Source organism: Poecilia reticulata, linkage group LG2, assembly GCF_000633615.1.
Source record: "Poecilia reticulata strain Guanapo linkage group LG2, Guppy_female_1.0+MT, whole genome shotgun sequence".
NCBI lineage: Eukaryota > Metazoa > Chordata > Actinopteri > Cyprinodontiformes > Poeciliidae > Poecilia > Poecilia reticulata.
Genome location: NC_024332.1, coordinates 19,936,619 through 19,942,733, shown reverse-complemented (window position 1 = coordinate 19,942,733; position 6,115 = coordinate 19,936,619). Strand labels below are relative to the sequence as shown.

Sequence of the window (6,115 nt, the reverse complement as noted above, 5' to 3'; positions counted from 1 at the left end):
AGCGTTTAAACGCGACTGCAGCAACCGCAGCGTTTAAACGCGACTGCAGCAACCGCAGCGTTTAAACGCGACTGCAGCAACCGCAGCGTTTAAACACGCGACTGCAGCAACCGCAGCGTTTAAATGCGACTGCAGCAATACCATCCTCCAGCCAAATGAAACGCATGAGGAGAAGCTCACCGGTAGACCAACAACAGGAGCTGCTGTAAAGCCGCTCGATACCGCAGGAGATTTAACGATACGCCTATCAGCTGGTAAAGGTTTGATAGACTTGGCCCCGAGTGCGTTAACCACAAGCTGGTTGAGCTGACTTCCTGCAGAGCTCCTTCCTGCTGCTCTGCGCAAAGCGAACCAGAGTCCAGGGTGCAGCTGGAGGAAAAAACTCACCTCATCTTCTTCATTTTACTTTCATCCAGCGGCTTGATTTTAACGTTTGTTCTAGATTTGATCGAAGAGGCTGGAAACGTTCGGTTAGTCTCATTTAAAGTGATCTAAAACTGCTTTTTAATTGAATATGCGCGTCATTAAAAGCTATTAAATAAAGATGTAAAAGCCGAACAGAAGCGGGAAGCGTTGAAGTAAAAGCTGCAGCGTAATGAGACAAAAGCAAAAGTTTGAAAGCCGCTGCTTTTTATTTCACGTAGGAGGTTCTCCGTCTCATCACTCATCCTTTAACATTTCATTCCTCCACGCTCCTCCATCTTTGTCCTCCTGCCTTCTCTGTTTAGTAACTCCTGCAGTCGCTCATTCATCTTAAACAAAAATGCATGAGATGGAAATCAATTTCTTCCTAGAAACTAAGCAGCAGTTCTCAGAGGAATTAAATTAAATATCAGGGACTAGAAAACTGTTAGAGCAGCATGTCTAGTGCTTTCTGGAAGGTTTGTGGCTAAATACTTTTTTTTGTGGAGTTGTGATTCTTTTAGTGGAAGTTTTGCTCAACAAGAAGCAAAAACAAAAATGATCTCAGCTCTGTTGTCCTTCAGACTAAAGAAAAGTCATTAATCTGTTATGGTTTCTATAAACTTAAGGAAAAATGCAAACTTCGATGCAAAAATGGAATCTTAAAGTATTTTTGTTCGAGTTTCTAATGCAAATATCTTAGTATGCTGGAAACAGCGTAACTTTTGAGCAGGAAATGGGATAATAATGAAAAGTACTGGTTCTTTTGGCAGATTATTTCACTTATAACAAGACATTTTTCCCATGTTGTAACTGAACTGGAACCAACACTTTTTATCCACATGAAGGACTTAAAATAATCTCATATTTCCTGCTGTAAAGTTACTTGTAACTAAGTTTTGTCTTATTTCAAATGTACCAAGATGTTTGCAGTAGAAACTACCAAAATTACTTGGTTAGATTTTGGTTTAGTCAGAACAAAAATATGTGAAAAACCTTAATGTCCATTTGAGCATATAAACAGGAACAAAAACTATTTTATCCTGCAGGTTTTGAAAAGAATCACCCATGTTCAAATCTCTCAGTTTATCAACAAACTAAATAATCTAAAAACAATCAAAACAGAAAAACCAAAAGGATCCCTGCAGATTTTTGGTAAATTTTCTGTTACTGTAAAAATGCATCAGTTTTGGGTTTAGACCCTCATCCTGCCTGCAGCTGGTTTAAAGAATCATCACTTCCTTGTTGCCCCTGACTTGCTCTCCTCGGCGTTTTCTCTTTTTTTACCTCGTAGTTTATTAATCTCAGCTGCTCTGCCTCCACTCCATCACTCCGTCCCCGCTGGTCGTTTTCCTTCCAACTGCCTCGGTTCATCTCTGCCTCACCGTCTCCATTTTATGCTCAGGAACAGAAACCACATTTTAGCAAATTAATATATAAATGACAGGAAAGAATAACCAAACTTTAGTCTTCTGAGGTGGTTCTGACCTGAAGTTTTTAAGGCTTTTTATGAAGGTATTTTAAAGACTCAGGGAAGAAATAAATGTTGCATTTTTATTATTGAATCTTTTGCAGAGCCACACTCACTGATCCTGCTCCAAAAGCGATTTAAGCCGATTTAATGTAATCAGCGGAAGTGGCAGGAAAAGCCGGTTAATGAGAGAGCTCCAAATTAAAATCAGGTGAGCCGGCAGGAAATTTCACCCAATAGGACAAAACTGAAACATAATTCACTGATTAACTTATTTATTTTTTTACTAAAATGAGTTTAGAGTTTAATCTTTTAGCAGCCAGAACAACTGAAGGAGTTTCTGCTGGTTCTGGGATTCGATGAAGGTTTGAGCTGCAGATGGACGAAGGAGACGTTTAATGAGTCGCAACATTAAATAGTTTGGAGTTTCGTCATTACGAGCAGAACATGAAGAACATGAAGAGTCCGTTTGGACAATTAAAGGAGGCGCAGAGCCAGAAGGGGCCAGAAGGGCACAGTAATTATATTTTATATCTCTTCCTCTGGGGAATTTTTCTTTTAAAAAGCATTTTAAATGCATAAAGAGACTAAATTTAAAGCAAATATTTAACCCGTTTGAAGCTTTCATCTCACTTTCACATGTCTTTGTTCATTTTTATCTTTTGGTTTAGAAAATTTTGCAGATAAAAGTTGAAATAAAAAAGTCAAATCATCAAGCAACTTTTTTAATAAAAGGTAATAAACCCCTTCAGATGCTCGCACACAGGTCAGTCTGAGCAGAACCAGCTACATCGTCGCTAAACGCACCGGATACGGTCTCTATGGCGATTAGGATGAAAAGCCATTAGCGAGAAGACTTGAGATGATTGCAGGCGCACATCAAAGACGGCCGGTAATTTCTGCTTGGAGCAACAATCTGAGCCGCTGAAGCATCAAAGAGCTGCAGGTGAAGCGATCTGAAGACGTCGGGAACGACGGATTCAGGGAATTCACCGCGATTTGTAGCCAGTAACAAATTCTGTTTGTTCTTCTGGAGTCAAAGCATATTAAAGGGAATAAAATCAACAGCGATGAGACTTTTACTGCCTGATTGKTCGACTCTAATGTCTGCAAAAGGCTTTAAGTTTTAATGTCAGYTAGTAAAGCAGAGACTTTAATGGGTTTTATTAAAACGYCTGTCCTTAAAAATGGTTTTAATCAGCTGAAAAGTGACTTATAGACAATAAGTACGTGTGTTTTCAGACCCTGAAAATAAAAGAGCAATTCATTAAGAGTAAAATAATCCAATTCCTCCACATTTTCATGGAATTATAACTAGTTTTAAAACTTTAACACGTTTTGCACACAACATTCATAATTTCTGTGTATAATTTCACATTTATCTGCTGCAGAAAGGATCCCAGATGTAAAACATTTGATTTGATGCGTTGGTTAACGTTACTGTTCAATAAAAACTACATCTCAAGACTGGCGTGCTTCTTTTTGACAAGGAAATAAAAATATAATAATAAGAGAGAAAAACACAAAAACTATTTCAATGTTTCTCACAATATCTGTGCTTCTTTTACAAATGTGCGCAAAACTTTGGAGACATTCTGGTAATGTCAAAAGACATTATTGTATTTCCAATGAATAAGAAAATCCCACATTTACAAGTTTGTTGACGTGATAAATCGTTTAAAAATAAGTCGTGCCATCATCCTGCTACCACTTCCTGTCGTGTTCTTCGTCATTTCCGTCAGTAGAAAAGTCCAGCTGTTGATCACGTGACATAAAAATAAACCGTTTCCGTTGGAGTTTTGCTAAATACAATTGATCCGGCTGAAAAACCTCTTCATCTTCCAAAATTTAGAAAATTGCCATGTTTCCATTAAACTAATTTATTTTCATAATTCCAATTTGCACATTTCTAAGGTCAAATGCAGCTTGTGTGAAGTGAAAGCACTGAATCAGAACTACAAAAAAGATTCAGACTTTAAGCAAAAAACACAATAACTACCAGATTTGTGCCAGCAGCATTTCTTCCACAATGGAAACACTTTAATTTACTCAAATCTTCAACATATAGATGAACTTTTCTACAAATGAATACAAGATGTATGTTTATTTGCTCAAATTTCAGAATTGGAAACAAGCTCAAACCCTACGCCAGTAAATAAAGCCCTGAAACTTGACACGTATTTTGAATTTACTGTATTTTGTATACATTTTTAAACCCCTTAAGGTGAAGTTTCAGCAGTAGATTTRTTTTGGGTTGAGAACTAAATGCAGATCAAACTTCAACAGACCTGCAGCCAACTTGACACATCAAGGCCAAACCATCACCAGCAAGAAACGACGGCTTCAAGGACAGCAAGTCATCCAACTTTTCCTTTAACAGGGTGATTAATTACACGTTTTTATTTATATCCGCAGCTCTTTATGAGGCGTTCTGAGCTGCAGAACATTCCAGCCAATAAAGCAGATAAAACGTTGGCCGATGATGCAATGCTTTGTTGTGTAACAGCCTAAATATAGAGCTGAAAGGTATTCAGCGTTTGGGAGGAGGAGACCGCCAGCTGAGCCGGACTCGCTCCTAAAATCCTGGAGAATCCTTCCTCTCTTCCTCAGCTCCTCATTTCATCCTCCTTCACTTCTCCTTCAGTCCTTTCTCTTCTAATCCTCCTCTTTTCCTCCCTGCTGCCTTTTTGTAATCTCCGTCTTTCCCTGAAGTCCTTCAGAGGAACGCATCCCGTCCATCGGTTCATCTGAACTTCCCGTTTTATTTTCCCCCATCCATCACTTCCCGTCACCCTTCACCTCTTCCCCTTTATTCATTCATTCATATTAAACATCCATCCATCCACTTTCTGGTCCCTCATCCCTCTTTCTTCTCATTTATCATCACTGACAATTATTCACTGCGCCTCTAAACCCTCGTCAGACATCCATCACTTCTACGCTCCGTTTTTCCTCCGTTTCTTCTCCCCTCGATGTAATCGGTATTCCCGTCCGCTCTCTTCTTCTTCTTCTGCCTTTTTTTGCACATGTCACGCTTCGGGCTGACGCTCTCGCCAACAGGGTCACGGTGCTGCATTCGACCTGAATGCAGCTTGCGGCCGTGTCAGCGTTTTAATAAGCAACTCAACATGTTAACGTGAACGATTAACATTTCCCTCCGCAGGAGGAAAACAGGAGTAACGGCCGTGTTAATTAAGAAATCCCCCCGTTTGSCCCGAGTCTCAGGCGCAACAAGCTGCTCATATTACTGGAGCTATTCAGTTTGATGCACGTCTCGTACCGGTTAAACTTTTCTGCACAGTCAGCATTTTGCCTGTTTTTGTACTTCCATCTGGGTCTCTGCTGCTTCCGCAATCAGTCAGTCAGATTTTGGCACCAAGTTCAGGTTTTTTGGTGTCTGGAAAACGAGCCGTTTCAAAATCCTCCCGATTGTTAAGGGGTTGAACTAGCAACTCTCTCCACAAGCCCTGAAATGAAAAAAAGTCAGATTTTTCCCTTTAAAACAGCAACATTTATTTCCTCGGTGCCGATTGGCTGCACCCTTAAGGGGTCATTTTTTTCTTTCAGTTTTCCATCTTGAGGTACATGACGATTTTCTCTCATTAAAAACAAAACAGGAGTGTTGCCTTGATTCTTCCATGCATGTTTGAGAAATCTGTTGGTCTCCGTGGCAACCATTCAGCTTTGCTCCTTCAAACTAGCCAGCAGCAATTAGCAAACACCTGGTGGAACATCAGCTGAGCTCATTATACGAGACACTTCTCAGTGAAATGCTGGTTTTTGTTTTTATAAGCACACATAAATACATTTAATCAATATATTTAGATAAATAACAGTGATTTTAATAATTTTATTTTAGTATTGAATAAATGATTATGTACTAAATTTGATTTATTCAAATAAATCAAATTATTGCATTTATTTATTAAATAAATTGATTTATTTTATTTATAAATGTAATAGTTTTTTTTTATTTTAACTAATTAAATAAATGTATTTAATTAAATTATGCCAGAGGAACATCTTAAAGTGACACTGATGGAATATCCTTAAGGACAGAATGTAAATATGTGTAGAAATAAGATTTACATCGCAGATATATTTAATAAAAATACTTAAAGATGGTTCAATTTATTCACACATAATTACACAGTCAGCTATAATTAAACTTGTTGCGCAACATTGGTCTTGTTAATTGTCCTGACCTGCATGTGTGTGTAGTAGAGGCAGGTGTGTGTGTGT

General features: G+C 38.5%; 1 long non-coding RNA gene across 1 annotated transcript in view; it reads right to left on the bottom strand.

The window, feature by feature from the left end:
• Positions 1–630: 630 nt before the first annotated feature.
• LOC103480685 (uncharacterized) overlaps positions 631–6,115 on the bottom strand; it is a 26,254-nt gene continuing 20,769 nt past the window's right edge. Inside the window, exons 2-3 of the long non-coding RNA XR_536144.2 lie at positions 1,690–1,802; positions 631–752 (exon numbers count right to left, since the gene is read on the bottom strand). This is a non-coding gene — a long non-coding RNA (uncharacterized LOC103480685). The remainder of the gene's footprint in view (positions 753–1,689; positions 1,803–6,115) is intronic.